This window comes from Elephas maximus, chromosome 16, assembly GCF_024166365.1.
Source record: "Elephas maximus indicus isolate mEleMax1 chromosome 16, mEleMax1 primary haplotype, whole genome shotgun sequence".
In the NCBI taxonomy this organism is placed as follows: domain Eukaryota; kingdom Metazoa; phylum Chordata; class Mammalia; order Proboscidea; family Elephantidae; genus Elephas; species Elephas maximus.
This window is the reverse complement of record NC_064834.1, coordinates 83,289,594-83,300,655: the sequence shown is the minus strand read 5'-3', so window position 1 is coordinate 83,300,655 and position 11,062 is coordinate 83,289,594. Positions and strand designations below refer to the sequence as shown.

General features: G+C 46.3%; 1 pseudogene; it reads left to right on the top strand.

The window, feature by feature from the left end:
- The first annotated feature begins 55 nt into the window (after positions 1-55).
- Positions 56-7,533, top strand: LOC126059421 (phospholipid phosphatase 2-like; annotated as a pseudogene).
- The last annotated feature ends 3,529 nt before the right edge of the window (positions 7,534-11,062 follow it).

Genomic DNA, 11,062 nt, shown 5'->3' with positions numbered 1-11,062 from the left:
CCATTTCTTAGTAGAGAACTCCAGAGACAAAAAGGGACGTACAGAGAAACATTCCATGAAAAAGAACACGGAGACACACGGGGAGATACTCAGAACCGGCTACCAACGGCGGTGTTCAGCGGCCTGCGGGCCCCGCCCCCACCAATGCGGGCGGGGCCTCGGAACCACGCTCGGACGCCTGCGCATTCGTTCTGGATCCTGCCCTGAGGAGCCTGCGTTTTGTGCCACGGCGTCCTGGGTGCTCCCGCAGGTCCTGGTCTGGTTCCCTCAGCAGGCCCAAGTCTCCACCTCTTCCTGGGGCCTCTGGACCCCTTGCCGACGCCCAATCGGTGGAGTCGATGGGCACGTTCTACTTCAGCGCATCACGACCGGCAGGCCCCCTTCTCCCCCACACCCCCCCGCCGGCTATAGGGTCAGGGGCAGGGGAGCAGATGCGGACTGTCTGCTGTGCCAGAGCTTTATCTCTGGGAAGAGAAGATGGGTCCCGAGTTCCCTGGGGGCCGGGGCGGGGGATACAATTCTAGCCACTGTCCTGGAGGCAGTATTTGAGTATGTTCCTGACATCAGGGCTGCTCCTTCTGCTCCACAGGCCCGTACGTCAACCTGGCCCCGAGGGCAGGCCTGGCGAGAGTGCATCCAGAGGACCCCGGCCGGCATCCTTGCACCCCTTAGCCCTGCTGGCCAGGCTGGCGTGACCCGCTGTTGCTGCCCTCTGGTTGAGCAAGCTGACGTGGAAGCTGAGGCAAGAGGACCAGGACTGGGGGTTGGCCTGCAGCACCCTGCAGGGACCAAGAGGAAGGCAGCCTGCAGTGGATCATGAGGTGGCCACGTTGCAGGTGCAAGTCTGCCCCGCCCACGCAGAGCCACAGAACCCGACCACCACCTAGAGGGCCCTGGGGAGAGGGCCTCATGCCCGCCGGTCCCTCACATCAAGAAGCTCTCCCTTGCGCCCACCTCCATCAAGTGCTTGATTGGGATCGTTCCCTGTGACTGAGAATGGATCCATCAATCAATTGAACAGTCAAACATAAAACAATAGCTAGCCAAATAAACCCAATCTCGTTGCCATGGAGTGGATTCTGACTCATAGCGATCCTATAGGACAGAATAGAACTGTCTCAAGATTTTCAAGGAGCTGCTGGTGGATTCAAACTACCAACCTTTTGGTTAGCCACAGTTCTTAACCACTGCATCACCAGGGCTCCAAAACCATCTGTTGTTAGATATTGTCAACCCTACATACAATAGAATGAAACACTACGGGATCCTGCGCCGTCCTCACAATCGTTGCTATGTTTGATCCCATTGTTACTTCCACTGTGTCAGTCCATCTCATTGCGGGTCTTCTTTTTTGCTGACCCTCTACTTAAACAAGCATGATGTTCTCCTCAATGAACTGGTGCCTCCTGATAACATGTCCAAAGTAGGTAAGACGAAGTCCCATCATCTTTCCTTTTAATGACCGTTTTGGCTATACTTTTACCAAGACATTTATTTGTTCTTTTGGCAGTCCGTGGTATCTGCCATAACTTAAAGGCGTCAATTCTTCTTTGGTCTTCTGACTTATCTTCCAGCTTTCGCATGCATATGAGATGATTAAAAACAACACGGCTTGGGTCAGGCACACCTTAGTCCTTAAAGTGACATCTTTGCTTTTTAACACTTTAAAGAGATCTTTTCCAGCAGATTTGCCCAAATGTGTCGTTTGATTCCCTGACTGCTGCTTCCACTGGCGTTGATTGTGAATCTGGGTAAAATGAAATTCTTGACAACTTCAGTCTTTTCTCCATTTAACATAATGTTGCTTATTGGTCCAGTTGCAAGGATTTTTTTTTTCCTTTATGTTGAGGTGTAATCCTGCCGTATGATTAATTACTTTTCTGTGTGGTCTTTCTAGCCATGGTCTTGTAACTCCCACTCAGGTGATTGGGTGGGACTGTGTGATAAGATAATTGTGGCCCTCCAAGGGGCTTGGTCATTTTTGACTTAAAAGAGAGCCAATTCCAGAGCAGAAAGGAGGATCCTACCACCACCAACGAAGAACAGCCAGGAGTGGAGCACGCGTCCTTTGGACCCAGGATCCCAGTGCTGAGAAGCTCCTGGAAGCAGGAGACCAAAGGAGTGAGAGAGCAAGCTATAACCCTAAAGAGGGTGAGAAGCGGTTGCAGGAGAGGCCTGGCAGCAGGAGAAGGTGGATTGGGCTTCCTGGCCCACAGAGAAAGCTGACTATCTTTGGGGAGAGGCCTAGGGCTAGGGAGAGGTGTGCCTGTGAGCAGGGTTGGGAAGAGGCTGTCCTGATGAAAGAACTGTATCCTGAGTGTTCTTGAGCCAGAAGTATAACAGTTACTTCCCTTATAATAAACCCTAAATATGGTCTTTGAGTTCTCTGTGGTCATTGCAGTGAAATATCGAGCCCAGCAGAGAAGTAAAGAGTGCTATGTGAGGGACAGTTGATGTCAGAATTAGTACAGATGGCAAAGAGAGGAAGCTTGTCTGGCCTCTGCCTCATGGGAGTCAGCCTTGTGCTGTTGATCTTGATTCTCCTTCCCCCTTGGGTTGGAGAAGGTCAGACACTGCCCCCACACCATTTTTACAAATCTATACTGAAGGCTGTGGTCTTTGATCTTCACCAATAAGTGTTTCAAATTCTCTTCACTTTCAGCAAGCACTGTTGTGTTATCTGCGTAACGCAAATTGCTAATGACTTTTCTTCCAGTCCTGATGCCCCGTTCTTCATATAGCCCTGCTTCTGGGATTGTTTGCTCAGGATATAGATTGAAAAGTATGGTGAAAAGATACAACCCTGATGCACACCTTTCCTGACTTTAAACCACACAGTATTCCCTTGTTCTGTTCAAACAATTGCCTCTTCATCTAAGCATAGATTCCTCATGAGCACAATTAAATGTTCTGGAATTCCCCTTCTTCCCAATGTTATCCATAATTTATCATGATCCACACAGTGGAATGCCTTAGCATAATCAATAAAACAGGTAAACATCTTTCTGGTATTCTCGGCTTTCAGCCAGGATACATCTGACATCAGCAGTGATAACCCTTGTTCCACGTCCTCTTCTGAATCTGGCTTGAATTTCTGGCAGATCCTGTCGATATACTGCTGCAGCTGCTTTCGAATGATATTTAGCAAAATTTTACTTGTGTGATATTGATGATATTGTTGGATAATTTCTACATTCTATTGGATTTCCTTTGTTTGAAATGGGTACAAATGTAGATATCTTCCACATTTCTTGGCATAGATGAGTTAGCGCTTCCAGCATGGCATCAGTTTGTTGAAGCATCTCAAATGGCATTCTGTCAATTCCTGGAGCCTTGTTTTTCTCCAGTGCCTTCAGTGCATCTCAGTACCGGTTCTTGATCATATGCTATATCCTGAAATGGTTGAACACTGACCAATTCTTTTTGGCATAGTGACTCTCTGTATTCCTTCCATTTTCTTTTGATGCTTCCTGTGTCTGCTTTTAGGTCATTAGGGCTCAATGCATCAAGTCTATTAATGACATGGTCTCTAAATTCAGGTGGGATATATGCAAGGTGGTACTTTCGCTCTCGTGGACTTGTTCTAATTTTCTTCAGTTTCAACTTTAACTTGCATATGAGCAATTGGTGGTCTGTTCCGCAGTTGGCCCCTGCCTTGTTCTGCCTGATGATGTTGAGCTTTTCCATTGTTTCTTTCCACAGATGTAGTCGACTTGACTCCTGTGTATTCCATCTGGTGAGGTCCACGTGAAGCATCGCCATTTATGTTGGTGAAAAAAGGTATTTGCAGTGAAGAAGTCATTAGTTTTGCAAAATTCTATTATGGGATCTCCGGCACTGTTTTTTATCACCAAGGCCATATTTTCCAACTACCGATCCTTCTTTCCAGATTTCTCATTCCAAATCACCAGTATTTATCAGTGCATCCTGATTGCATGTTTGATCAATTTCAGACTGCAGAAGTTGGTAAAAATCTTCAATTTCTTTACCTTTGGCCTTAGTGGTTGGTGCCTAAATTTGAATAATAGTTGTATTAACTGGTCTTCCTTGTAGGTGTATGGATATTATCCTATCACTGACAGTGTTGTGCTTTGGGATAGATCTTGAAATACGTCTTTTTGACAATGAATGCGACACCATTCCTCTTCAAGTTGTCGTTGCTGGCATAATAGACCATATGATTGTTCAATTCATAATGGCCAATACTAGTCCATTTCAGCTCACTAATGCCCAGGATATCCATGTTTATGCATTCCATTTCAGTTTTGATGATTTCCAATTTTCCTGGACTCATACTTCATACATTCTATGTTCCGATTATTAATGGATGTTTGTAGCTGTTTCTTCTCTACTACAAAATTAGGTAGCCTGAAGAATTCTTTGCATACCAAGGCACACGCCAGATTTACATACCAGGTTTTGGGCACGGTGCGGCATGGATCAAGGTGAGTGTTCACGTTGACCCAAGTGTTGTGCTTTCTGGAAGGTATGCAATGGGGACCTAGGTGAGGGTACCTGCATCCAGGTTGGATGTACCTAGCCCCATGTAGGTGTGTAGAGTGGGATTGGGGAGGTGCAGCGCTCTCACCCCTGCAAGTGAGAGCACCAGGAGGACTCAGCAGCTTACATCTCCCTCTCCAGCCCCACTTGGTCCTAGGTGATTCCCATGGTTTTTGATCATATGCTACATCCTGAAATGGTTGAACATCAAACAGTTCTTTTAGGTGTAGTGACTCTGTGTATTCCTTCCATCTTCTTCTGATGCTTAATAGTTTAATAGTTTCCCTGTAGAATCCTTCAATATTGCAACTTGAGGCTTGAATTTTTTCTTCATTTTTTTTCAACTTGAGAAATGCTGAGCTTGTTCTTCCTCTTTGGCTTTCTAACTCCAGGTATTTACACATTTCATTGTAATACTTTACTTTGTCTTCTTGATCCTTCTTTGAAATCTTCTGTTCAGCTCTTTTACTTCATCATTTCTTCCTTTCGCTTTAGCTACTTGACGTTCAACAGCAAGTTTCAGAGTCTCTTCTGACGTCCATTTAGGTCTTTTTTTCTTTCCTGTCTTTTTAATGACCTCTTGCTTTCTTTATGTATGATATCCTTGATGTCATTCCACAACTTCTCTGGCAGGTCTGATGGGCCTTCAGCTGGGGGAGAACTGGGGGGCTACCCAGCTTCCCTCCCCTAACCTCTTTGCCCATTGCCATCCTGATGCTGGTGAATGCCTCTTACAAGCGAGGATTTTACAGTGGAGATGACACCATCTGGTATCCATACCACTCAGATACCATCACCCAGGGGTTTGTGGCTGGGGTTACTATCACAACCACTGCTGTTCTTTTAAGGCAGGAGGGGATTGGGTGGTGTGGGAGGGATGATCCTGCCCTGAAAGTCTGAAGGGGAGGTACAGCCCTGTCCTAGGGTCCTGAGGGGGAGGAGGCCCTGCCCTGCCCTGCCCTGCCCTGCCCCGCCCCGCCCCGCCCTGCCCTGCGAGAGATGTGGCCCTAAATTGGAGGAGGCACAGCCCTCCCTGGATCTGAAGGAGGAGGCTTGGCCTTGCTCTGGAGGGTACTTGTTAGAATAGGGCCTACCTGGGAGTTCCCTACTCTTTAGCAGTCTCAGGGAGGTCAGGAACCCCAAACTCCTTTCATCGAGGAGACCTGAGCCCCGGCAGCTCCTGGCCAGGCCCTTCACTGCCCCCTTTGCAGACCTAGGCTGGGGAGGCATACCTGGTATACACTGACCACCTGTACTCCTGATCTAACCACAACAACTACATGGCCACCATGTTCAAGGTACTGGGGATCTTCCTATTTGGGGCCTCGGTGAGCCAGTCTCTGACAGACCTGGCCAAGTACATGATCGGCCACTTGCAGCCCATCTTCCTGGCCATCTGTGACCCTTACTGGAGCCATGTCAACTTCTCAGTCTATATGCAGCTGGAGAAGACGTGCAGGGGGAGCCTGGCCAATGTCACCAAGGCTAGGTGTGTACAGGGGGAGGGGGGACAGCCAACATCACCCATGCTAGGTAGGTGTGAGGGGAGCCTGGTGAATGTCATGGAGGTCAGGTGGTTGTGGGGGCCCCAGCCAACATCACCAAGGTCAGGTGGGTGTGGGGAGCCCTGCCAATATTGATTCTGACAGTTTTGCCAGACTTTTTGTTGCTTTTATTGAGGAAGTGCTTTGAGTTCCTGACTCTGCTTACTTTCTCTGGCATCCCTTAACATCCTTTTTTTGTTTGTTTTTTACTCTTTGATTTATTGAAAAAGAAAGGGTGAAACTTGCATCATTTTACCTGGATGGAAGATAATGCTGAATAGAAACACAGGGGGCATGAAGCTGCAATATTAACTGCCTGCAAGGTACAGTTGTCTGTCTGGGTTCTGAGTTCGGGGCCTGCAGTGTGTTTGTTGGTAAGGCATTAAAGACTAGCAAGCCTCAATCTAAGACTTTCTGTTTCTTGTCAGGGAACAGAAAGGGATACTGTAAAAACATATTTCCACTGGGATCTGATGGTGTCTGATGCCAACTGTGTTCCCACATAAGATTCTCTCTTGCCCGGGGTCTTAGTGTACTCTGGGTGCCCCTCCTTGACCCTGCTACTCTCTCTGTCCGTAGATTATCTTTCTACTAGGGACACTCCTCGTTTGGCATGTACTTCATGGTGTTCTTGGTGGTGAGTCTGTTTCTCTGTGGCTTGTTTGTTGGGCAAACATGGCTAAGTTGCTTTCCCTGGGCCTTAGGTTCCCCATCTGTAAATGGGGTGAGTGGAGGTGGTGGGTGGGACTAACCATTTTGTCCATAAGAACTGGAGCCCTGGGTTTAACTGCTTCCCTCTAGCCTCAGTGCTCCTATCTATGCAGTGGGCTCAAGGTGTGTCCGGTGGGCTCCCAGCCTGACAGCCTCTCTTCCGCCCTCTTGCCCCCAGCTCTGTGTGGAAGTGGGTATGGCTGCTTCAGCCCACAGTGCAGCTCTTCCTTGTGGCCTTTGCCCTCTACATTGGCTATACCCACGTGTCTGACCAGAAACGCCACTAAAGCAGTATCCTTGTTGGACTCCTGCAGGGGCACTGGTGGTCAGCCTCAGTGTGAGCCAAGACCCTGCATGTGCCTTCCCTAGAGACCCCACTTGGAACCCTATTTCTCCTTCACCGGACTCCCTCATCCCTGCCTCCTCCCTGCTCCAGACTCTAGTACTCCGTACCCCTCTCCCCTATGGGTTCCCACTCCTACCCCTTCGTTCATCTCATTGCCCCCACAGTACCCCTCCCCTAAGGTACCCCTTACCAACTCCTTTCCCAATATCCCATTCCGCATCCTTTTGGGGCCCCTGCCTCCTCCTGCTTCCACCCACCCGGGTGTCACCCTTCTGCCCCCTCCCAGGTCCCTTACATCTCTGACTTCTTCAAAGATCAGCCCCGCAACACTGCCTGGAGGAGAAGGAGCTGGTGCAGAACCCTAGCCTGTTGCTGACACTGACCCTGGGCGAGGCTGACCACAACCACTTTGGATACCGGGTGTCCCCCTGAGTCTGGTGCCCAGGTAGAACCCTCCCGTGGGCTGGCCATGTTGGGGGTCTTGGCAGGACCCTCCCCTGGCCTGACTGCATTGGGGTCCTGGCAGGCCTCACCTGGGAGGGCCCCTTGAGCCCTAGTTCGGCGAGGATGGCCCTGGACTGCAGGAGCAGCGAGTGGGTCCCTCCCCACTTGTGGGCATAGGGCTGGGACTCAGGAGTGCCTAGAGCATTTGGGCAGACACTTTCCTCATTTCACCCTGAGGAACCCCCTTTTCTTTTGTAGGGGCTGGGGAAGAGGATCAAGAGGATCAAGAATGGATACTGTTTTTGTAACGTTTTGTGTATTAAATTAAATTTTTATTTTTAAATTAAATTTTATATTTTACTTCATTTTAAATGTTTTAATTATACTTTTGTTATTTAATTTTATATCATTTATTTTATTTTATTGTACTTTTAATGATATTTAATATTTAAGTATATTTAAAGTAATATGTCCGAAGAAACTCTGAAACTTGGTTTTGAATGTAGAGTAGCTAAAGCAAATGGAAGAAATGATGAAGTAAAAGAGCTGAACAGAAGATTTCAAAGGGTGGCTTGAGAAGACAAAGTATTAATGATGAAATGTGCAAAGACTGGAATTAGAAAAATGAAAGGCAAGAACACGCTTGCCATTTCTCAAGCTGAAAGAACTGAAGAAGAAATTCAAGCCTCGAGTTGCAATATTGAAGGATTCTATGGGGAAAATATTAAATGACGCAGGAAGCATCAAAAGAAGATGGAAGGAATACAGAGTCATTACACCAAAAAGAAATAGTCAATGTTTAACCATTTCAAGAGGTAGCATATGATCAGGAACCAATGGTACTGAAGGAAGAAGTCCAAATTGCTCTGAAGGCATTGGCGAAAACAAGGCTCCAGGAATTGATGGACTGTCAATTGAGATGTTTCAACAAATGGATGCAGCGCTGGAGGTGCTCACTTGTCCTTGCCAAGAAAAACGGAATACAGTTTCCTGGCCAACTGACTGGAAGAGATCCATATTTATGCCTATTCTCAAGAAAAGTGATCCAACCACATGTGGAAATTATAGAATAATATCATTAATATCACATGCAAGCAAAATTTTGCTGAAGATCATTCAAAAATGGCTGCAGCGGTATATAGACAGGGAACTGCCAGAAATTCAGGTCAGTTTCAGAAGAGGACATGGAACCAGGGATATCATTGCTGATGTCAGATGGATCCTGGCTGAAAGCAGAGAATAGCAGAAGGATGTTTACCTGTGTTTTATTGACTATGCAAAGGCATTCGACTGTGTGGATCATAACAAATTATGGATAACATTGCGAAGAATGGGAATTCCAGAATGCTTAATTGTGCTCATGAGGAACCGTTACATAGATCAAGAGGCAGTTGTTCAGACAGATACTGATTGGTTTAAAGTAGGAAAGGTGTGTGTCAGGGTTGTATTCTTTCACCATCCCTATTCAATCTGTATGCTGAGCAAATAATCTGAGAAGCTGCACTATGTGAAGAAGAACGGGGCATCAGGATTGGAGGAAGACTCATTAACAGCCTGCGTTACGTAGATGACACAACCTTGCTTGCTAATAATGAAGAGGACTTGAAGCACTTACTAATGAATATCAAAGACCACAGCCTTCAGTTTGGATTGCACCTCAACATAAAGGAAACAAAAATCCTCACAACTGGACCAATGAGCAACATGATAAATGGAGAAAAGATTGAAGTTGTCAAGGATTTCATTTTACTTGGATCCACAATCAACAGCCATGGAAGCAGCAGTCAAGAAATCAAAAGATGCATTGCATTGGGTAAACCTGCTGCAAAGGACCTCTTTAAAGTGTTGAAGAGCAAAGATGTCACCTCGAAGACTATAAGATGCACCTGACCCAAGCCATGGTATTTTCAATTGCATCATATGCATGTGAAAGCTGGACAATGAATAAGGAAGACCAAAGAAGAATTGATGCCTTTGAATTGTGGTGTTGGTGAAGAATATTGAATATACCATGGACTGCCAGAAGAACGAACAAATCTGTCTTGGAAGAAGTACATAGAATGCTCCTTAGAAGCAAGGATGGCGAGACTGCATCTTACATACTTTGGACATGTTGTCAGGAGGGATCAGTTCCTGGAGAAGGACATCATGCTTGGCAGAGTACAGGGTCAGCGGAAAAGAGGAAGACCCTCAGTGAGGTGGATTGACCCGGTGGCTGCAACAATGAGCTCAAGCATAACAACGATTGTAAGGACGGTGCAGGACCAGGCAGTGTTTCGTTCTGTTGCGCATAGGGTCGCTATGAGTTGGAACCAACTCGATGGCACCTAACAAACAACAACATGGGAAAAAAATATATATGTATATATATATTGTGCTTTAAGTGAAAGTTTAGAAATCAAGTTAGTCTCTCGTACAAGAATTTATATACACCTTGCTATGTACTCCTAGTTGCTCTCCTCCTAATGAGAGAGCACACTCCTCCTCTCCATCCTGTATTCCCTGTGTCCATTCAGCCAGCTTCTGACCCCCTCTGCCTTCTTATCTCCCCTCCAGACAGGATCTCCCCACATAGTCTCATGTGTCTCCTTGAGCCAAGAAGCTCACTCCTCCCACTATCATTTTCGGTCTTATAGTCCAGTCCAATCCCTGTCTGAAAAGTTGGCTTTGGGAATGGTTCCAGTCTTGGGCTAACAGAAGGTCTGGGGACCATGACCTCCGGGGTCCTTCTAGTCTCAGTCAGACCATTAAGTCTGGTCTTTTTATGAGAATTTGAGGACTGCATCCTACTGTTCTGCTTCATCAGGGATTCTATGTTGTGTTCCCTGTATCTATGGGCAAAATATTGAATGACACAGGAAGCATCAAAAGGAGATGGAAGGAATACATAGATTCACTGTACCAAAAAGAATTGGTTGAGGTAGCATATGATCAAGATCTGATGGTATTTAAGGAAGAAATCCAAGCTGCACTGAAGGCATTGTTGAAAAACAAGCCTCCAGGAATTGACAGAATACTAATTGAGATGTTTCAACAAACAAATGCAATGCTGGAACTGGCCACTTGTCTGTGCCAAGAAATTTGGAAGACAGCTACCTGACCAACTGACTAGAAGAGGTCCATATATGTGCCCATTCCAAAGAAAGCTGATCCAAGAGAATGCAGAAATTATCGGACAGCATCATCAATAACACACACAAAAGTTTGCTGAAGGTAGTTTAAAAGCAGTTGTAGCAGTACATCGACAGGGAACTACCAGAAATTCAAGATGGTTTCAGAAGAGGACGTGGAACGAGGGTTATCATTGTTAAAGTCAGGTGGATCCTGGCTGAAAGCAGAGAATACCGGGAAGATGTTTACCTGTGCTTTATTGACTATGCAAAGGCATTCAACTGTGTGGATCATAACGAATTATGGATAACATTTTGAAGAATGGGAATTCCAGAGCACTTACTTAATTGTGCTCATATTTACTCATTTTAAATTTTATGTTTGACAAGTGAAGTTTTACATTTTG